This window comes from Bubalus kerabau, chromosome 10 (assembly GCF_029407905.1).
Source record: "Bubalus kerabau isolate K-KA32 ecotype Philippines breed swamp buffalo chromosome 10, PCC_UOA_SB_1v2, whole genome shotgun sequence".
NCBI lineage: Eukaryota > Metazoa > Chordata > Mammalia > Artiodactyla > Bovidae > Bubalus > Bubalus kerabau.
This window is the reverse complement of record NC_073633.1, coordinates 23,009,730-23,033,697: the sequence shown is the minus strand read 5'-3', so window position 1 is coordinate 23,033,697 and position 23,968 is coordinate 23,009,730. Positions and strand designations below refer to the sequence as shown.

Genomic DNA, 23,968 nt, shown 5'->3' with positions numbered 1-23,968 from the left:
CCCCTGAATTGTAAAACAAAACTGTATTAGTGAACACCCATTCAGATCCCCAGTAAATCTCTAAAGAGAAGCAAGCTTCCCCATCATCAAGCGCATGCTTTTGCAGGGGCCCAGCAATACTTCGGCTATACTTCATAGTTTATCCTTAGATTAGCATTAAAGTAACTCTGTTTCTTCCTTTACTGTTAAACTGCCTGGCACAGGACAAGTGCCCAACAAATGTCTGTTGATTAAGTTAGTGAAGGGTGTTCTCTAAAAACAAACATAAACACAATTTTTCCAGCCAGTAAAGGTATTCAATAAAGCTCATCACAAAACACATTCTAAATTTTCTCCCCAGCAGATGAAAACAGAAACCCCATTTAAAAGTGAAACCCTTTTTGTAGTATGAATTTTTAAGAACTCAGTTCTGAGAGATCCAAGTTAGCAGTACCCATCCAGGGAAGAAAGGAAGAGACTTTTTACTATAAATCTACTTTTCACAGCAGGTAGACAAGCTGTGCTTTTTTGCTGATGCTGCAGAAGACGGATATATTCATTCCATTGAGAGATTAAACCTCTTTAATGGGGCGATGACATGTACATTCTAACCGTCTGCTTTCCTTTTCATGTCCTTCCTAATCCAGAAACCTGTACTAATTGCAGTTAGATTTATGAGCATTACCCGCAATTCAGTCTCGGTATGTATTAATATTGTAATGTGTCACAGCCACTTTACATTATTGTCTCTCATGCATCCAGCAGTTGTTCTGCTCTGTCTGTCATCCATGCCTGTCCACCCTCCATGTGCAGCCCCAGTTCAGGTCCCACTTCCTGTTCAGCCTTCACGTGCTTTTCTCTTACTCTCTTTCTTTAGAATTTTTATTTTCTTTCCTCTGTATCATGCTTTTGAACAATGTCCATTTATAATATTCTGGTTTTTCCTCTTTGTCAGATAAACCTCTTTGTGGATTTCTTCTTTGGTGTGATTATTGAAAGGTGAATATTGAAAGCAATGAGGTGTCAAATTTCTGCTCTATGAGCTGTGTTCTCATCAGTCTCCTCCTTTACTACTTGAAAAACCTATTACTGTTTTTATCATCCTCGATCATTAGAAATGCTTATTTACCCATTCTTATCTGTGACTTTGTTGTCTTCCTAGAGGTAGAAGTATGAAGTATGACTTCTTATCTACTTAGTATTTTTTAGACAGATCTGCAAGTAGTAGTGAGCCTGTTGATCGACTGATTCTAGACTTAAATAATAATAGTATAGTAGAGCTCATGCCAAAATTTCACACATGCAACAAAAGAATGAAGAGATGTGCCGTATTAAAATCCCCTTTCCTACTGGATATATCAAGTAGCTTAACACATCTTGTCACTTCTTCCATAATTTTTAAATTTTCTAGTCTCAGTCTATTATTTAAGACTAGTGAAGTCACTCAGTCATGTCTGACTCTTTGTGACCCCATGGACTGTAGCCTACCGGGCTCCTCCGTCCATGGGATTTTCCAGGCAAGAGTACTGGAGTGGGGTGCCCCCCATTTAAGCCTAAGTTCTCTTCATATTATAGCATCAGTCACAGGTTTGATCCAGTACTCTTATCACTTTTTCCCAGGATAGAATAGACGTTAATCTGGGGCTGAAAACTTTAGGTCACACACTTCTGCCTTCCCTCTTTCCTGTGCTGTTTTTATCCTCTGGTGTTGAAACTGGGAGGAGTGATAGGGGAGGCAGAATTCTACATGATGTGCCAAGTATTGAGTCTTCTTGGCTGTTCAGCACTACTATTCAGGTTCATTGTAGACAGGCTAAATGAAGATGTGCTGACTGTGCTGACAGTGAGCTGGAGTCTGTCCTGTTTCCATAGGCATTGGCGATCCCTTGCAGCATTTGGTTACATCTTCTGATTGATGGCATTCATACCATGTGTCTTTGATATGTGTGTCTTTTTTTTTTTTTTTTTTTTGCCTCAAGACCTTACCCAATCAGATCTACCTCCCATGGCCAGTTCTAGGGCCTGCAGGCACACTGGGGAAAAGGTTATATTTTTCATACCTCTTGATTCTTAAGAACTTAAGGTGGGTGATAGTCTTGCCTACCTTCCTGTGTGACACTTTGCACACACTCTCTCCCCACTTCTCTTTTCCCATTAGCATATTATAGAGTTGTAAATCAGTAAGTCTTTTGCCTATACAGACACCCAAACAGGGAATGAAATACCAGTCTGCCTTTCTTTCAGATGACGTCAAACTTGGATTCTTACCTTTTCAATTCGTTATGACACTGCTTTTTTGTTATAAGAGGAGAGACAATATCCTCCTTTCATAAACATTATGTTCCTCTCAAAGTCCAATAACCCCTCTTTTTTTTAAAAGCCTCTGTAGATATATATTGAAGGAAAGGTGCTAGAATATTGATGACAGCGTTGGTTTAAAGAAAATGGAACTCTCAGTAAGCCCTAAGAGGAGAAGCTGGTGCCAGTTATTGTTGGCTCCTTGAAACTATAAGAAGGGGTATTTAATTATCCTCAGCTTTTGACCTTAGGTACAATTTTGGAACATGAGGAAAACTCCCACTTGCATATGCATCCTATTGCATATTCATCTAGCTGTAGAACAGGTGTTGGGTCCAGACTTAAGAGCAAGACTATGTCTCGTATGTGTTTGGTATTCATTAAGCAACTAAGGGATTAAATCTGAGAACTGAATCTGGGAGAGAGAGTGATTTTTAGAATATTCACTACAAATAAACTAATCAAAGTCGGTAGTATTCATGTCTTCATAGGTGGAAAAGTTGCTATTCTGTAATTAAATGTAGTAGTGACTTTTCTTAAGTGGAATGAAGTGAATTTGTATGTTATTGCTAATGTGAAAAGTCATTTGGGTTGGATGTTGAAAGAGGAGAAATAATTTAACAAATGGAGAGAAGAAAGGGAAATGACAATTCCAGAGGCAGAGAAGCACGAAACAGATATGACTACCTTGTATAGCTAGAGCTGGGCAGGTTGTGTGGATATGGCAGAAGAATTTGGAAAGTTAGACTGAAACCAGATTTGCAGCATTAAAAATTTTGAATTCTCCAATTTTGAAGCTCTGGTAGCTATGGAAAGGTTTTGAAGTAGAGGAACGTTACCATCAATTCCTTTTGAAAAACAACTGGTAGCATTTTAAAGAATAAAGGATTACAGAGATGGGCAGACTTTATCAGTTAGGAGACTCTTGACTTAGATAATCATATGTGCCTTTACCAAAATAGGTTAAATCCTGATCATTCCATTTTGAAATGTTTTCTGCTACCATGTACTTTCCATGTAATTAGATTTGTGTAGTATAAGCTAGGCTGTTCCCATACTAGGATTTCAGAATATGAGGTGCTCACAGTCTATCCAGTTATGTCTCTTATATAACAAATTAGGTGTTTTTGTAACTTATTTATAATTCTAAGCATAAGTATTGATTTAATATTATTTAAGCTAATTAATATGAAGAATAGAATTTGAAATAACGTTTACTAATCTGTCAAACCACCTCACAAATTATCCTGTTGAAAGATGCTACAGAAGTTTTCACAGCCAAACAAAGTTTGGGATATAATATGTATCACTTCTAAAACTTTTAACTGTAGAGTACTTTCTTCATAATGGGTCTAGTTTAATAAGAGTTCTAAAAAAGGCATTTTAAAAACAACATTCTAGTTTTTTAAAATAGTATCAGTTGCTATAAGTACTTATTTTGGAATTTTTAAATTGCTCTTAAATCTTCAGGGTTTCTTGCTGCACTCACAGCAGTTGGCAATGCATGTGAATCTTGCATCATCTAGGCTTTCTGAAGAGCTTGCCTGCATGTCTCTGTTAGAAATGGGCCTACCTGCAATTCTATATATCAGTGTGGGTCTACAGGGATAAACTTGGCAATTGACTACACCAAGAGAAGCAAGAAATGCCCTTCCAAAAGTTAAGTGTTAATAATTGAAAAGTTAAGAATCAATTGAAATGTGGCAGCTTTGAAGAGCTCCAAAGGAAAAAGATATTCAGGTGTGGACTTGACTCTGGCAAGTGTTCCTGTCATTTCCTTATGTTAGTGCATGGTGTCTGAGTCTACTCTTCACATTCAGGTGACCTGACGTAAAAATAATTAGATCCACAGAATGAAGATTTTCTGAGAATATAGAACTGTTCTTACTGTTTCTGGTACTAACCAGAAGGTATTTTTGTAGTGTTAATCTTTTTTTTTTTAAGATATAATTGCTATATAACATTGTATTAGTTTTAGATGTAGCACATAATGATTTGATATATGTATTAATATATATTGTGAAGTGATTATCACAATAAGTTTAGCTAAGCTTTGTCACCACATATAGTTAACAACTTTTTTCTTGTGATAAGAACGTTTAGTATCATGGTTAGATAACACCACAACCAGAAGACCCTGGCTCTTTCTATTCTTCCAGAACCCTCTTTCAGAGATCATGATGGTATAGGCAAGAGGCAGGACTTGAAGATCCACATACAGGAAGCATGTAGCACCCATGCTGAGGAAAATTCGTCCCAGGACCTCTTCGGCAAAGTAGGCAAGAAGAGAACAGTGTTTGTGCTTTTCTGTGTGTATTGTGAAAGGAGCATCTCTTTTGAAGCCTTGAAATTGTCTTATTCTCTCAGATGTGGACAAACAGGAAAAAAGATTATGTAGGGAATTATTTTATAAAGAATTCCATAGAAGTGGAAGAACCACAGTAATATCTGGCAAGGGTGCTTTTCAAGAAACTTGAAAATTAGGTTTGTGGAATAAAAGGCAGAAGTTATGGAGTCAGGAAATATAAGAATTGCATGATCTTGGCATGGTAGGATTATATGTGAGGGAAGAGAAGATGAAGATTTACAAACAGTAGAGTGAGTGATCCAGGGGTGTTGAGTGTTTAGAGAATAGAAAGTAAGGGATATTAGACAAGAATGAGTGATGGTGGCTCCCTATGCATTTTATTTGCTGCAAGACCTACCATTTGCATTCTAAAAATTGATTGTTAAGTAGTCTCATTTCATTCTTGTATCTCCTTTTTTTTTAAAATTCATATTTAAAGCTTAATACTAGCTCTTTTGTATAATTCAGTTCAGTTGCTCAGTCGTGTCCAACTCTTCACAATCCCATGGACTACAGCATGCCAGGCTTCCCTGTCCATCACCAACTCCCAGAGCTTGGTCAAACTCATGTCTGTTGAGTTGGTGATGCCATCCAACCATCTCATTCTCTGTCGTCCCCTTCTCCTCCCACCTTCAATCTTTCCCAGCATCAGGGTCTCTTCCAATGAGTCGGTTCTTCGCATCAGGTGGCCAAAATATTGGAGTTTCAGCTTTAGCATCAGTCCTTCCGATGAATATTCAGGACTGATTTCCTTTAGGATTTACTGGTTTGATTTCCTTTCAGTCCAAGGGACTCTCAAGAGTCTTCTCCAACACCACAGTTCAAAAGCATCAATTCTTTGGCCCTCAGCTTTCTTTATAGTCCAACTTTTACATCCATACATGACTGCTGGAAAAACCATAGCTTTGACTAGGACAGACCTTTGTCAGCAAAGTAATGTCTCTGCTTTCTAATACGCTGTCTAGGTGGGTCATTGCTTTTCTTCCAAGGAGAAAGCACCTTTTAATTTTATGGCTGCAGTCACCATCTGCAGCGATTTTGGAGCCCAGGAAAATAAAGTCTCTCACTGTTTCCATTGTTTCCTCATCTATTTGCCATGAGATCATGGGACTGGATGCCATGGTCCTCGTTTTTTGAATGTTGAGTTTTAAGCCAACTTTTTCACTCTCCTCTTTGACTTTCATGAAAAGGCTCTTTAGTTCCTCTTCACTTTTCTGCCATAAGGGTATGTCATCTGCATATCTGAGGTTATTGATATTTCACCCGGCAGTCTTGATTCCAGCTTGTGCTTCATCCAGCCCGGCATTCCACATGATAAGTTAAATAAGCATGGTGTCAATTTACAGCCTTGATATACTCCTTTCCCAATTTGGGACCAGTCAGTTGTTCCATGTCCTATTCTAACTGTTGTTTCTTGACCTGCATACAGATTTCTCGGGAGGCAAGTGAGGTGGTCTGGTATTCCCATCTCTTTAAGAAATTTTCCACGTTTTGTTGTGATCCACAGTCAAAGGCTTTCGCGTAGTCAATAAAGCAGAAGTAAATGTTTTTCTGGAACTCTCTTGCTTTTTCTATGATCCAACGGGTGTTGGCAATTTGATCTCTGGTTCCTCTGCCTTTTCCAAATCCAGCTTGAACATCTGGAAGTTCACAGTTCACATACTGTTGAAGCCTGGCTTGGAGAATTTTGAGCATTACATAATATAATAAAAGTATTATACTTTTGTATAATAGTTAATGCTTTTAAAGAAACAGTTTTCTAATTTCTCACCGAACTTGAAAGATAAACTACTTTGTATTTAGCATTTTTAAGTCACTAAAATTGTTTTTTCTCTTATAGTATATGATATCTTAAAATTAGGCATTTGATAAACCTAAGATCTTATGTTTCTACATAGAAGACACATTGACATACATGTTTCATATAGTTTGCGGAAAAATTTGAGCAGTAGGGTAAAGTGCAAAAAGCAAGAAGAAAATCACAATTTTATGTTAATATTTTAGAATACTTGTATCTCCCTTGAACTTTTTCCTTATGTATATTTAGTGAAGTTATGACAATCCTAAGGTATTCACAGTTTAATATTTCGTTTATTATTTTAGAAAGATTTTTATAGAGCTAAAACATGATTCACTTCAGTATTGTAAATCCATTTAATATTTTTAAACTTTACTAAGTAAAAATGAGATTACCTTCAGTATGTTTCTTCAGAGATACTTCTATTTTTAGACACTTTAGACACTTCCTTCTTATCCTCTTCTGCAAGATGAGCTCTGTCCCCCTACTCTTTGATTCAATTTCATTTATTCTCATTCTTTTTTTTTTAACTAAAGTATAACACAGTTCACCTATGTTTTAGGCACTTGTGCTAGGTGCTGGTGGTATAGATAAATTAGTATTCTAGGAAACAAAGATACAAATAATTGCAGTTCAGTTTGCTAAATCTCAACTTGTCTCTTCAAAAAGCTGTAGGAAAGCAGAGAGCTGGATAACTTAATGCCTGAGAAAACTGAACAAACTTCAATGGCTGGAATATAAGATTTCTTGGTAAGAATGAAGGAAGGGGAGCATGATAAGATGTAATGAATTAGCAAGTAAGTTTTGGGGTTCTTAAACTCCAAGACTAGTAGTTTGGATCTGTTCCTTTTAGGTCATGAGAGGCCGTCAGATTTCTAAGAGTTTCCTCTTTTAAAAACACCAGACATAAAGTTTCAAAGAGGAATTTTACCAACCCTTTAAAAATATAATGCAGTTTAAGGTATTCCAGTGCTGACAGGAAAGGTATAACATTATTAAAAGAGTGTAACATTGGAACTTATTAACATGCCCCCCAAAGAAAAAGAAAAAACTAATACAAATTTTATGTAAAAGTATTAAAAGCAGAACAGTATAGAGTGGGCTCTTGAGTAAACTTTTGTTTTTAAATCTCAGCACCATTTTACTAGCTGTTGTAACATGGTCAAGTCATTTAATCTCCAAGCCTCAGTTTTATCATATATAAACTGGGGTTAATAGTACCAAACTCAAAGATTAAATGAGTTTGTATTTGTAAGCCATAGAACAGCACTTGATACATATATATATGTATACTTCTACATATATGTCTTTATATATGCACATATATGCATATGTACAAATACATATTGATATGTATGTATATCAGTAAAACATTTGATATATAATTTCAGAACTGCTACATCTGTGAATATTAATCCAAAAATCCCAAGTTAAAATACTATCAGTGCCCCATAAACCTAAACTTTGACTAAGTGTGATTTAACCTGAGGAATGCAAGAATGACTTTAATAGCATAATTCACCATGTTACTCAGCAGGGAAAGGCACAGGAGATACAGGAGATGCAGGTTCAATCCCTGGGTTGGCAAGATCCCCTAGAGAAGAAATGGCAACCTACACCAGTATTCTTGCCTGGGAAATCCCATGGACAGAGAAACCTGGTGGGCTGCATTGGGGTCATGAGGTCACAAAGAGTTAGACAAGACTGAGCGACTAAACACAACACACACACACAATTAATCTGTAGGGGAAAAAATCAAGTTATATTATCCTCATAGATATTTAAGAAGCATTTGATATAATTATATAGATATTATTTTTTAATTCTTATTAAAATATGGTGATATAGCTGTAGTTTCTTAGCATGATAAAATATATCTGTTCCCCTCCTCACCCCCCAACAAGTATCTTGCTTACTGGAGAAACATTGGAAACTTTCTAATTAAAATTAGGAAAAGCCAGTTACCCTCATTGTCTGTTATCCTCACTATTATTTGACCTTGTTTTGGAGGAACTAGGTAGTGCAATTAGATAATAAAAGGAATCAAAGATATAAATGTAGAAGAAAAGGTAAAATTATCACCATTTTTATATACATGCAGAACTCAAAAAAATCAACTCAAAAGCAGTTACAAATGATAGAGTATCTGGGTACAATGAATGATTTTGTACTACCAGTTGGATGATATAATGGAAGAAGAATGCTCACACATACATGGTATTAGCATGCACATACATTCAAAACAGCAACATAAAATACCAAGGAATATCTTGAACAAAGAAATCTAGAATAAGAAATGTTGAAGATTTATATAGAGAAAGTTTTAGGCCCCAAGAATTACAAAAGATTTAAACAAATAAATGATTTGAAAATGAAGACTGAATTTATAAAGGTTGTCAGTTCTTCCCAAATTCATCTATTCATTTATTGTTGTAACACCCAACATGATGGAGAGAGGATCTGTTGCTGCTGCTGCTAAGTCGTTTCAGTCATGTCCGACTCTGTGCGACCCCAGAGACGGCAGCCCACCAGGCTCCCCCGTCCCTGGGATTCTCCAGGCAAGAACACTGGAGTGGGTTGCCATTTCCTTCTCCAATGCATGAAAGTGAAAAGTGAAAGTGAAGTCGCTCAGTTGTGTCCAACCCTCAGCAACCCCATGGACTGCAGCCCACCAGGCTCCTCCATCCATGGGATTTTCCAGGCAAGAGTACTGGAGTGGGGTGCCATCGCCTTCTCCAATCTACTTTATATATAGTAGTGTATATATATATATCAATCCCAATCTCCCAGTTCATCCCACCCACCCTTCTTCCCTAGTATCTATAAGTTTGTTCTCTATGTCTGTTTCTCTGTTTGCTTTGCAAATAAGTTGGTGTATACTATTTTCCTAAATTCTACTTACAAATGACACTGTATGATGTTTTTCTCTTTCTGCCTTACTTTACTCTGTATAACTCTCTCTCAGTCCATCCATGTCTCTGCAAATGGCACAATTCCATTCTTTTTTATGGCTTAATAATACTCCATTGTATATAAGTATCACATCTTCTATATCCATTTCTCTGTTGATGGACATTTAGGTTGCTTGCCTGTCCTGGCTATTATAAATAATGCTGCAGTGTGCATAGTGATTTGATATTTTTATACATTACAAAATGACCAGCATTATTAGTCTAACCTGTCACTGTACAGAGTTTTTAATATTACAGTATAATTGACTATAGTCCCCATTACATCCCTGTGATGTATTTATTTTATAAGTTTGTACCACTTAATCTCCCTCACCTGTTTAACTCATCCCTCTCCTCTTTGGCAACCACCAGTTTGTTCTCTGTATCTATTAATCTGTTTGTTTCGTCATGACTGTTTTTTTATATTTCACATATAAGTGAAGTCATGCATTACTTGTCTTTTTCTGTTTGACTTATTTCAGTTAGTATAGCCTAGGGCCAATAAGTTAGTATAGCCTAGGGCCATCCATGTTGTTGCTAATGACAAGATTTCATTCTTTTCTATGACTGAGTAATATTCCTCTGTGTGTGTGTGTGTGTGTGTGTGTGTATACGTGTATGTGTACCACATCTTCATTCTTCTGTCAGTAGGTACTTAAGTTGCTTTTATATGCGGACTATTGTAAATAATGCTGCAGTGAACATAGGGGTGTATAGATCTTTTTGAATTAGTGTTTTTGTTTTCCTATGATAAATACCCAGGAGTGGAATTGCAAAATAAAATGGTAGTATTTTTAATTTTTTGAGGCACCTCCATAGTATTTTCCTAGCAGCTGTACCAATTTACATTCCTACCAATAGTGCACAAGGGTTTTCTCCATGTCCTCACAAACACTTACATGCTATCTTTTGGATAATAACCATTCTGACAGGTGTGAGGTGATAGCTCATTGTAGTTTTGATTTGCATTTCTCTGATGATGGTGATGTCCAGCATCTTTTCATGAGTCTTTGGGCCATTTATATGTTGTCTTTGGGAAAAACATCTATGCGGGTGCTCTGCTCATTTTTTAATTATGTTGTTTTTTGTTTGAAGTTGAGTTGTATGGGTTCTTTGAGTATTTTGGATATTAACTCCTTGTTAGATATATCATTTGCAAATATCTTCTCACATTCAGTATGCTACCTTTTAATTTTGTTGATAACTTCCTTTGCTATACAAAAGCTTTTTATTTTGATGTAGTCCCATTTGTTTATTTTTGCTTTTGTTTCCCTTGCCTGAGGAGACATATCCAAAAAAATATTAACACCACTGTCAAAGAGTGTACTGCCTGTGTTTTCTTCTAGGAGTTTCAGGTCTTACATTTAAGTCTTTAATGCATTTTGTATTTATTTTTGTATATGGTTTGAGAAAGTTTTATTCTTTTGCATGTAGCTGTCCAGTTGTCCCAACAATTTGTTGAAGAAGCTATCTTTTCCTCTTGTATCTCCTTGCCTTCTTTGTTGTAGATTAATTAACTATAAGCATGAGTTTATTTCTGCATACTCTGTATCTGTTCTATTGATCTATATGTCTGTTTTCCAGTACCAAACTGTTTTGGTCATTGTAGCTTTGCAGTAAATTTTGAAATTAGGGAATGTGATACTTCCAGTTTTGTTTTTCTTTCTCGAAATTGGTTATTTGGAATGTTCTATGTTTTCATACAGATTTTAGAATTATTGGTTCTAGTTCTGTGAAAAATTTCTTAGGTGTTTTTTTTTTTCTTTTTTTTTCCTTAGGTGTTTTGATAGGGATTATATTGAATCTGTAGATTGCCTTGGATAGTGTGGTGATATTAACAATATTAATTCTTCCAGTCCATGAACACGGTATTTAGTTGGCCAAAAAGTTCTTTGGTTTTTTAAATAAAAATAAAAGGCACATCTTTAATTTTCACCAAAAACTTTATTGAACAACACATTTACCATTTTGTTCCACTACTTTCTGCCATTTTACAGGCAACTTCATAATTCCATCTTGCCAAAACTTATCTTCTTGAGCAAAGATTCCAGATGTTTTTCATGAAGTGCTGCCTTCAGTTGGTCTAATTGGGAGCAGTACTTGTTGGAATTAATGGTTTTCTAGAAGAAGTTCAATATAGAGCACTCCCTTCCAGTCCCACTATATACACTACATCACTTTCTTTGGATGAAGACCAGCATTTGGTATGGTGGTGGTGGTTCATTTCACTTGTCCCACAAACTCTTCCATCCCACATTATTGTACAGTATACACATCATCATCCATCACAATCTGCTTTATTTATTTATTTTTTTTTTAAACTTTACAATCTGCTTTAAAAACTGCATATTTTCTTTATGTTTCAGGAGAGAATTGCATGCAGAAATACAGTCAAAAGGGGTTTTTTTGTTTGTTTGTTTGTTTGCTTAACTTATGTGGAACCCAAACATCAAATTGATTTGCCAAGCTGGTGCAAATGATTTCCAGTGTTTGATTTAGATATTTGAGTATGTCAGCTACCTCCTGCATGGTATAACTTGATTATTCTCAATTAATGTGTCTGATCACTGTCAACTTCAACTGGCCTACCTGACTATGGAGCTTAACTGCCCTTTCAGGTGAAAAAGGTTATCAGCTCCATCTTTTCTACAAAAATGGAAACAAATACATAAGGGGAAGTGGAAAAGGATACATCTTTAGGGGGAAAAAGTAGGAACAAAATGAAAAAGGGGAGCAAAAGGAAAACAGACTGAAGTGGCTACCCAAAAAACTAAAAACACTCACCTTAGGGTAACACAGAAACTGAAACCAAATGTGATCAAATTAATATAATTTATCAAGTCAGTGGGCCCCTATATTGTACATCTTGTACAATCCAGAATTATTTTTAAATCAGTTTTTTAGACTTTTTATTTTATATTGGAATATAACTGATTAACAATGCTGTGATAGTTTCAAGTGAACAGCAGAGGGACTCAGCCATACATATACATGTATCTATTTTCCCCCAAACTCCCCTCCCATCCAGGCTGCCACATAACATTGAGCAGAGTTCTCTGTGCTATAGAATAAGACTTTGTTGGCTATCCATGTAAAATACAGCAATGTATATATGTTGCATTTTTTTAAATGCACTCTTTTAGAGCTCTAAATACATGTGTTTTGGTTTTTTCTTCCTTCTCCCAGTGTGTTATGTGCTTAACTGCTCAATCATATCCAACTCTTTGCAACCCCATGGACTATAGCCCACCAGGCTCCTCTGTCCATTGGGATTCTTCAGGCAAAGATACTGGAGTGTGTTGCCATGCCCTCCTGCAGGGGAACTTCCCAAGCCAGGGATTGAACGCAGGTCTCCCCCTTTGCAGGTGCATTCTTTACCATCTGAGCCACCAGGGAAGCCCCCCAGTGTATATAGTGAGACTTAATTGGCATATAACATTGTGTAAGTTTAAAGTGTACAGTGTGATGGTGTGATGATTTGATATGTGTATATATTATGAAATGATTGTCATAAGGAGATTAGTTAACACATCCATTACTTCATATAGTTGCTTCTTTCTTTTTTTATTTTTGCTGTTGACAACATTTAAGATTTACTCTGTTAGCAGCATTTAAATCTGCAGTACAATATTGTTAACTATAGTCAGCATGCTATACATTATATCTCCAGAACTTATTCATCGTATAACTGGAAATTTGTACCCTTTGACCACTGTCACCCATTTTCCCCTGGAAACCACCTATCTACTCTGTTTCCATGAGTTCAATTACAAATATGTTTTTTAAGAAGAAGGGAATTTCACCTCCTCCCATTTTGAAAGGGTGAAATCTAAGTGCTAGTTTATTTTTCTTTACAAACTGAAAATAGTTAACTCTCCATAAGCATAGTAACGTCTTACAGCAGATCCTTGATCTTGGCTTTCTGTCATAATTGCTTTTCCTAGTAACTGTTGATAAGAGGTTGGAAATATGAATATTGTGTATGATATTATATCATGGATTAGTGAGACTTTAGACTTAATACTCATCAACACTTAAAAATAACTGTAGTTAAAAATCTTAATTTTAGAAATAGTTTTTACAGTTTAAGCTGAAAAGTCACTGGGATAACTGTTCAGAAAAGGATTTACAATATGTTTTTATGGATCTTTCAGTAAACGTAGTAAAGTATACATTGTTCATGAACTATGTGATCAATCAAAACCAATAAAATCCCTATTATGATAGAAAAATATACTCTGATCTTGGAGTAGAGGAGGTTTTTCTATTATATAAAACCATTAAAAGTTGATAGGTTCATTGGAATAGTTACCAAGTTATACGTGACAAAATGACAATAGCAAAGCAAAAGGGAAATAATATACCTTAGGAAATATTTACAAATCATGTCACAAAGTCTAATTTTCCTTAGTTAATGAGCAAAAACCCCTATAAATAGATAGGAGAAAGACCAGCTATCTAGTGGAAAATGAAAAAAGGTTACTATAAACCACTTCTTAGAGTGTTAATTGCTCTTTCCAGGGAGTCCACGAGGTCAAATCTGTTTTTATCATAATGCAGAGAAAATATTTGCCTTTTTCAGTCTGTTGAGTGTAAAAAAGCGATTATGAGTAAAAACACTCGAAAAGAATATATATTAAATGTTGCTATTAAAAAAACTCATTAAAAAAAACTGATTTGTGCTTATTATGGAAAAGTTGGAAGGTACAGAAAAGTATGGAGAGTAAAGGATATTATTCCACCTGAGAAATACCTTGATGTATTTGCAGATTTTAAGAGAACCTGTGATACACTTATTTATGGCCTAGTTCTTAACACAGTATTAACATTTTCCCATGTTTCTAAAAGCTCTATGTAATTAACTTTAAAATTTACTTTCTCTGACCTTAAAAGAGAATTCTGGGCTGTAGGAGTTCTTTCTTAATCTTTATTTAATGCTATCTTAAGAGAGATCATACCTAGAAAGATTGTTTGATTTTCTTCAGCTCTGTTAAGTAATTCTTAACATTGTGAGGTACTTAGGTGGCCAGGTGATGGTATGAACTCAGAACACAGACAGCTGTTTTATTGAATATTGGGAAGTGAATACTAGGGATAAGCTCAGATTTTTTTCCAACTCCCTGAGGCTTTTATATCAGATTAAGTTTTAGTTGTTCATTTGGCTTCATTAAAATAGTCAAAATCGTATGTAATGAGAAGATGTCTTGGAGTTTATAATGTGATCCTGACCAGTCATAATGGACTTTAACACTCAAAACCCCATTCTCTGCCTCCATTCCACAATGCTGTCTTATCTGGAGTCATCCTTTGTAAAATTGGCAGACTGATTTTTTTTTTAATTGGAAGCTGATTACTTTACAATATTGTGGTGGTTTTTGCCATATATAGACATGAGTCAGCCACGAGTGCATATGTGTCCCCTCATCCTGAATCCCACCTCCCTCCCCACCCTATCCCTTTGGGTTGTCCCAGTGCACTGGCTTTGAGTGCCCTGCTTCATGCATTGAACTTGCACTGGTCATCTATTTTACATATGGTAATATACATGTTTCAATGCTATTCTCTCAAATCATCCCACCCTCGCCTTTTCCCACATAGTCCAAAAGTCTGTTCTTTACATCTGTGTCTCTTTTGCCGTCTTGTATATATGGTCATTGTTACCATCTCTCTAAATTCCATATATATGCATTAATATACTGTATTGGTGTTTCTCTTTCTGTATACTTCTGTATACTTCACTGTGTATAACAGGCTCCGGTTTCATCCACCTCATTAGAACTGACTCAAATGCGTTTTTTTTTTAATAGCTAAGTAATATTCCATTTTGTATATGTACCACAACTTCCTTACCCATTCGTCTGCCGATGGACATCTAGGTTGCTTCCACGTCCTAGCTATTGTAAACAGTACTGCAATGAACATTGGAATACAATGTTCTTTCAGTTCTGGTTTCCTCGGTATGTATGCCCCGCAGTGGGATTGCTGGGTCATATGGCAGTTCTGTTTCCAGTTTTTTAAAGAATCTCCACACTGTTCTCCTTAGTGGCTGTACTAGTTTGCAGTCCCACCAACGGTGTAAGAGGGTTCCCTTTTCTCCACACTCTGTCTAGCATTTACTGTTTGTAGACTTTTTGATGGCAGCCATTCTGACTGGTGTGAGTTGGTACCTAATTGTGGTTTTGATTTGCATTTATCTGTTAATGAGTGATGTTGAGCATTTTTTCATGTGTTTATTAGCCATCTCCAGTGAACTCCATGGCAGTCCACACTAGTATACTTGCCTGGAGAAACCCTGTGGACAGAGGAGCCTGGTAGACTATAGTCCTTGTGGTCACAAAGAGTCGGACATGACTGAGCAACAAAGCACATTAGCCATCATATGTCTTCTTTGGAGAAATGTCTGTTCAGTTCTTTGGCCCACTTTTTTATTGGATTGTTCATTTATCTGGTATTGATCTGCATGAGCTGCTTGTAGATTTTGGAGATTAATTCTTTATCAGTTGTTTCATTTGCTATTATTTTCTCCCATTCTGAAGGCTGCCTTTTTTTTTACCTTGCTTATAGTTTCCTTTGTTGCACAAAAACTTTCAAGTTTAATTAGGTCCCATTTGTTTATTTTTGTTTTCATTTCCATTACTCTGGGAAGTGGGTCATAGAGCATCTTGCTGTGATTTATGTCAAAGAGTGTTCTGCCTGTTTTCTTCTTCTTTTTTTTTAATTTTATTTTATTTTTAAACTTTACAATATTGTATTGGTTTTGCCAACTATCGAAATGAATCCACCACAGGTGTACATGTATTCCCCATCCTGAACCCTCCTCCCTCCCCATACCATCCCTCTGGGTCGTCCCAGTGCACCAGCCCCAAGCATCCAGTATCATGCATCGAACCTGGACTGGCGACTCGTTTCATATATGATATTATACGTATTTCAATGCCATTCTCCCAAATCATCCCACCCTCTCCCTCTCCCACAGAGTCCAAAAGACTGTTCTATCTAAGAGCTTTATAGTTTCTGGTTTTACATTTAGATCTTTAATCCATTTGGAGTTTATTTTTGTGTATGGTGATAGAAAGTATCCTGGTTTCATTCTTTTACAGGTGGTTGACCAGTTTTCCTAGTACCACTTGTTAAAGAGATTGTCTTTTCTCCATTGTGTATTTTTGTCACCTTTGTCAAAGATAAGGTGTCCATAGGTTTGTGGATTTATCTCTGGATTGTCTGTTTTGTTCTATCGATCTATATTTCTGTGTTTGTGCCAGTACCATACTGTCTTGATGACTGTAGCTTTGTAGTATAGTCTGAAGTCAGGAAGGTTGATTCTTCCAGTTCCATTTTTCTTTTTCAAGATTGCTTTGTCTATTCGAGGTTTTTTTGTGTTTCCATACATATGGTGAAATTTGATCCTTTGTTTTGAGGGCTTTCATAACATATTCCTCACTTCTTGATCCCAGAACTAAAAGTGGAATAGCAATCTTGTCATCCTCCTGATTTTCATCCTGTTGCATGTCTTAGAGGGCATACATTTGGAAGAATGAGCCTGAATGTTTTTAGAACTACCCTCCACTTTCACCTTGTCATTTGGGGTAGCTCAGCAGTTTCTGTTTCTGAGACAGATCTTCTCAAAAGATAGTAGTATTTTGCATACATAACTAGCTTTGAAGAGAAACGGGCTTTATTGAGAAATATGACACATATAGAAAAGGACGGAGACATATATACATGTCTAAATGAATTATGAGCATCCATGTACCACCCTTAGATCAAGATATAGAACCCCCAGAAGCTCTTATCTTTTTCTTTCCAATCACAATCCTTTCTCTCCCCCCAAAGTAAGCAATAATCTGAGTATTACGTTAATCACTTACTCTGTTTCTTTGTTGTTTTCCCATTAAAGTGTGTATCCCTGAGCACTACAGTTCTGTTTTTAAGCTTTATATAAATGGACTCATATAATAGGTATTTTATATCTGATTTATTTCACTCAACCTTATATGTGTAAGACTTGTCCATATTATTGTGTTTCATTGTAGCACATACTGGAGAAGGCAATGGCACCCCACTCCAGTACTCTTGCCTGGAAAATCCCATGGACGGAGGAGCCTGGTAGGCTGCAGTCCTTGGTGTCGTTAAGAGTCGGGGACGACTGAGCGACTTCATTTTCACTTTTCACTTTCATGCATTGGAGAAGGAAATGGCAACCCACTCCAGTATTCTTGCCTGGAGAATCCCAGGGACAGAGGAGCCTAGTGGGCTGCCATCTATGGAGTCGCACAGAGTCGGACACGACTGAAGTGACTTAGCAGCAGCATAGCACATACTTGTTACTGTAATAGTATTTTAGTGTATGCGTATACCACAGTTAATCCATTCTAGTGTTAATGGACATTTGGCTTGTATTTTGGGGAATTATGAGTAATGCTTCTATGAACATTCTGATACATTTAATTTTGATGGTGACATGGATGTATTTTTGTGGGGGTTATACAGGAGTGCAATACTATATCCTGGGTCACAGGATATATATATATATATATATATATATATATATATATATATATATATGTATGTATAAAATTTTTTTTCATCCTGAGTCCATAATTCCAAACTTTTTTTCCAAAATAGTTGTATTGTACTAGCAGTGCATGAGAGTTCCCAATTGCTTCACTTCCTTCCCAGCTCTTATATTGTCAGATTCTTTAATTTTAGCCATTTTAATGGATGTATCATTAGTTCAGTTCAGTTTGGTCACTCAGTCGTGTCCGACTCTTTGCAGCCCCATGAATCACAGCATGCCAGGCCTCCCTGTCCATCACCAACTTGCGAAGTCCACCCAAACCCATGTCCATTGAGTCGGTGATGCCATCCAACCATCTCATCCTCTGTCGTCCTCTTTTCCTCCTGCCCTCAATCTTTCCCAGCGTCAGAGTCTTTTCAAATGAGTCAGCTCTTCACATCAGGTGGCCAAAGTATTGAAATTTCAGCTTCAACATCAGTCCTTCCAATGAATACCCAGGACTGATCTTTAGGATGGACTGGTTGGATCTCTTTGCAGTCCAAGGGACTCTCAAGAGTCTTCAACACCATAGTTCAAAAGCATCAGTTCTTCAGTGCTCAGCTTTCTTCATAGTCCAACTCTCACATCCATACATGACCACTGGAAAAACCACAGCCTTGACTAGACGAGCCTTTGTTGGCAAAGTAATGCCTCTGCTTTTTAATATGCTGTTTAGGTTGGTCATAACTTTCCTTCCAAGGAGTGTCTTTTAATTTCATTGCTGCAATCACCATCTGCAGTGATTTTGTATCATTAGGGTTTCATTTTAAATTTCTGTGTTGTGACTCTAATGTGCTTAAGCACTTTTTCCTAAGTATGTTGGCAGTTTGGATCTCCTCTTTGGTGGAGGACCTGTTCACAACTCTTGTTCATTTTTCTGATGGGGTTGTCTGCCTTTTTCTGATTTGAAAGAGTTCTTAATGGATTCTGGATATAAGCCCTTTATTGATTACTTCCGTTGTGTAATTTCTTCTTCCACTATTAAAGGTGTCTTTCATTGAACAGGATGTTCTTAATTTTAATGTAGCCTAACTTACCAATCTTTTTCTTTAGAGTAGTATTTTTAGGGTCATGTTTAAGAATTTTTTTTACAATCTTAAGTTATGAAGATAATCTGTATTATTATCATGTACAAGCTTTATTGTTTTGCCTTTCACATTTAAGTGTATAATCCACCTGAAAATATTTTTGTATGTGATGTAATGTAGGGAGTGGTCTTTATATTCATGGATCTCTTTCTAGTCTATTTTTACTATCTTTGTATCAACACCACTATTTCAATTAGTATAGCTTTCTAAAAATACCTGCTAGAACAAGTCACTCTACCTTCTTCAGTAGTGTTTTGACTATTCTTGGCTCTGTATATATTGCCATATAAATTATAGAATCAGCTTCACAAAAATTGTCTTGGGATTTTTATTGAGATTGATTTATAGTATGTTTAGAATTTTTGCACCTGTGTTTGAGTAAAATTGTCCCTTAATAAACTTTTCTTTTAATGTCCTATGTTTTAATATCTAGTTTATGCTAGCCTCTAAAAATGAGTTGGAGAGTAGTCCTTTTTTATAATTTTTATTTATTTATGGATGTGCTGGGTCTTCATTGCTGTGTGGGCTTTTCTTTCTCTAGTTGTGGCAAGCAGGAGAGTAGTCCTTATTTTTAATTCTGTGGAAGAATTTGTGTTTTATTTCTTTTTGTTTACTGGTGAAATCATCTAAGCTTCCAGTTTTCTCTCTATAAAGATGTTATTTATAGATTAAGTTTATAAAATTAATCACATTTTTTTTATTTCCTTGACAGTATTAGTTATTTGGACTTTTGTAGAAATTTCTCCACTTTGTATAAAATTTCAGATTTATTAACATAGAGTTGTTCATAGTAGCCTTTTATCTTTTTCATGTCTACTAGATTTGGATAGTGCCCCCTTTTTCATTCCCACTTTGGTTATTTGTTATTTCTTTCTTTCTTATCAATTTTGCCAGCATTTAAAATTGTTTATTAGTTGTTTCAAAGAGCTGCGTTTGCCTTTGGTCCTCTTTTTTCTAGTGTTTATTTACTCTTTATTTCCTTTTTCTCTCCTTGGGTTTATTTTGTTGTTCTTTCCCCAGTTTTCTAAAATAGATACCTTTTTTCTAAAGTTTTCTAAAGTACTTACCTTTTTAATTTTTAACCTTTTTTTTCTAATGTATGCATATAAAGCTTAAAACTTTAAGATCAACAGGGTTAAACTGTATCCTACAGATTTTTATATTGTTGTTTAGTTCAAAGACTTTTTAAATTCCTGTTGTGATTTCTTCTTTGGCTATGGGTATTTTAGAAGTCTATTTCTTTTTATTTTTTTAAATTTTATTCAAGTATAGTTGATTTACAGTGTTGTGTTAATTTCTGCCATACAGCAGAATGACTCACTTATACACATATATCATTCTCATATTCTTTTCCATTATGGTTTTATCACAGAATATTGAATATAGTTCCCTGAGCTGTACAGTAGGGCTTTGTTATTTATCCATTCTATATATAATAGTTTATATCTGCTAATCCCAAACTCCTAATCCATCTCTCCCTCACTCTCCCCCTTGGCAACCACAAGTCTGTGCTATGTGTCTGGGAATCTGTTTCTGTTTCATAGATAAGTTGATTTGTGTCATATTTTAGATTCCATGTATAAGTGATGTCATATGACATTTGTTTTTCTCTTTCTGACTTATTTCATTTAGTATAATAGTCTCTAGGTCCATCCATGTTGCTGCAAATTGCATTATTTCATATATGTTTCACATCTTCTTGATGCATTGATATGTGTTTCTTAAATTCTGCATACATAGGGATTTTTAGTTTTCTCTTTGTAATTGTACTATCAGAAAACTTACTTTAAATTACTTTAAAGGTCAGATAAACTGTTTCAGTCCTGGGAAATTTATTACTGTTGTTGCTCTGTGTGCTTTAAAATATCCTGTAGTTGTTAGGTCATGAATTCTATATGTCTATTAGATAACTTGTGTTTATTAAGTTGGTTAGGTATATTACTTTACTGATTTGTGTGTATACGCTTGTTTTCTCTGTGCTGACATGGTATGTCTTTTACTCCTGCCTTTTTGCTTTCAGCCTTCCTGAATTTTGAATATTTTATATCCATGCCTTGTAAACTTACTATAATTGAAAATTCTTTTTTTTAAATACAGTCTGATAATCTTCAGGTTTTAACTAACGCATTTAATCTACTTAATTTAATGTAATCACTGATATATTGGGATTTAAATCTACTGTTTTATTTTGTGCTTTTAATTTTTCCTACCTGATATATGTTTTGTTTCTTTCTTGACTGTTTTACTCTTTTTTTCCTTTTTCTTTTGACTACATATTGTATTCAATTTTTTCCTTAGTTTTAAAGTTTTATACTTTTTTACTCTTCTTTTAGTTTTCAACTAAAGATTACAACAGGCATCTGTGATTTATCAAAGTCAGTTGGTGCTTTTATTTTTTTCCTAGATAGGACAAGGTCTTTAATATGCTTTAGCTATTGTTTGATATATTGCTGTTGTTGTTATGCAGATGTTTTAAATTATCTGTATTTTAAATGCAATATATTATTCTTATGTTTTATGAAAATTCATTTAGACTTACATCTTTACTGTTTTTACTGCTTCATTTCTTTCTCCTTGACTTTTCTCTTTGGGTCATTTTCTGTCTGCCCTTCCTTTAGTGCAGATCTGCTGGTGACAGATTTCCTATCTTCGTATGTCTGAAAATGTCTTTATTTAAACTTCATTCTTGAAGGCTGCTTTTGCAATGTATAGAATTCTGGACAGGCAGTTACTTTTTCCTTTCATCTTTTGAAAGTACTATTTGTTGTTTTCTGACTTCCATTGTTTCTGTTGAAAAGTAAGCTTTGAATCAAATAGTTGCTTCTTTGTTGCAGATACATTTTTTTTTTTCTGACTTCTTTTTAGATTTTTTTCTTGCCTTTAATTTTTAGCAGCTGTCTCTAGGTATGGTATGGACTTCTTTTTATTGGACTGGCTAAAAAGTTCGCTTGGGCTTTTCCTATAACATCAGATGGAAGGACCCAAATGAACTTTTTGGCCAAGCCAATGTTTATCTTTCCTAGAGGTTGAAGATTTTCTGCAGTCAGTAGGTTGATATCTTTAATTGGTTTTGAAAGATGTTCTGCTATTATTTCTTTGATATTTCTCCTATAGGATCTCTCTTTTCTCCTAGTAATCTTTTTGCATATGGTAGATCTTTTTATTGTGTCCTCTTTATCTTCTTTATTGAATTTTTATAGAAAAAAATGTGTTTTGTTTTCTCTGCTTGATTCTTTATATTTTCTTCTGACCTATTCCAGTCCACTAGTCAAGCTATGTCTTTCTGTGTCTTTCAGCATGGTTACTTTGAGTCTATTCTGAAAGTCACAATATCTGGTGTCATTTAGGGTTTCTGTTGTTTTTACTGGTTTCCATTTACATTGTCTTGTCTCCTTTTGTGCTTGCTTACCTTTTACTGTATGTGAGCAAAGTATTTTTTAAAATTATTTGTAAAAATATTTTGAAACCTAAAATGGTATTACTTTCCTCCAGTGTTTTCATTGTTTTCTGTCAGGTTCTAGGACACTAGCAATCTGAGATTACTTGAATCCAATTTTAGGGATTACAGTTTTTTTGAACCATTCAGACAACTTGAAGCTAGCCTGCAGTATCTGCAATGACTATAATAATTTCCATTTACAAACCCTAGGGGTCCCAGCATCAGGCATGCATGGAGTCCACACTCAACACCCGACTACAGCTCACACCCTTGCCTGGGTCTGGACTATTATTCTTACCCCAGGGCTTGGCAAATTTTCTATAAAGGACCATAGCCTAAATACTTGAGGCTTTGTGGAACATGGAAGCTGTTGCAACTATCAGTGCTACTGTTATTCTGCAGAAGAGCCATAGACAATGCATGAATTAATGAGCAGAAAAGTATTTCAGTAAAGCTTTATTTACAAAATCTGACATTAGGACACATTTGGCCCAAGGGCCATGTTTTGCTGACTCCTGCTGTAGTCTGTCAGAAGCTCTGTTCAGACTCTCATCTGCCTCTTCTTCAATATAAATTAGCCTTGAATACTGGGCCAACCGTCTCTTTGGTCTGCCTTGTTAACTCTGTAGTGCCTTCAAGGATCTGTTAGGTTTTTATGTTTGGTCCAGTTGTTCTCAGCAGGAGGTTTAATTGTCATTATCAGAGGCTAAAGTTACATACAAAGTAACCAATTAAAACAATGAGATTATTCCCCCTCTGATCTCAAGAAGGAAGTTTCTTGAGTTGTTCTTAGAGAATATCTCTCACTAACACCCTATAATATATAAATGATATTTAAAAAAAATAAAACTGAGTTTTAGGACCTGTTTTGTATAGTCTTCCTATAGAGCAGTGTTGTCCCTCAGAACTTTGTTTGATGATAGAGATGCTCAATTTCTGCACTTTTCCTTGTGGTACTCACTAACCACCTGTGGCTGTTGAACTTTTGAAATCTGGCTAGGGTGATCGCAGAGCTAAATTTTTACTTCTGTTTAATTAAAAAAAGTTTTATTGGAGTATACTTGATTTACAATGTTGTGTTAGTTTCAGGTGTACAGTGAAGTGAATCAGTTATACATATATCCACTCTTTTTAAAGATTTTTTTTTCCCATGTAGGCCATCACAGAGTATTGAGTAGAGTTCCCTGTGCTGTACAATAGGTCCTTATTAGTTATCTGTTTTATATATAGTAGTACGCACATATGTCAGATACACATATGTCAATTCCTATCTCACAATTTATCCCTCCCCCACATCCCGTTTAACTTTAATTTAATTAAAATTTAAATAACCATGTGTGGATATTTAATTTGCAGGATATTTAGTCTTGCAAGAGATAGCTTAGATTAATAGAAGAATCTCATGTCATTTTAAAGATTAGGATTGATACATATATACTACCATGTGTAAAATAGCTAGTGGGGAAGTTGCTTTATAGCACAGGGAGCTTAGTTTGGAGCTCTGTGATAAC

General features: G+C 35.5%; 1 protein-coding gene across 12 annotated transcripts in view; it reads left to right on the top strand.

Annotated features, from left to right (window-relative positions):
- MYO9A (myosin IXA) overlaps window positions 1–23,968 on the top strand; it is a 255,948-nt gene that overhangs the window by 219,749 nt on the left and 12,231 nt on the right. The gene's annotated exons all lie outside the window — the stretch shown is intronic.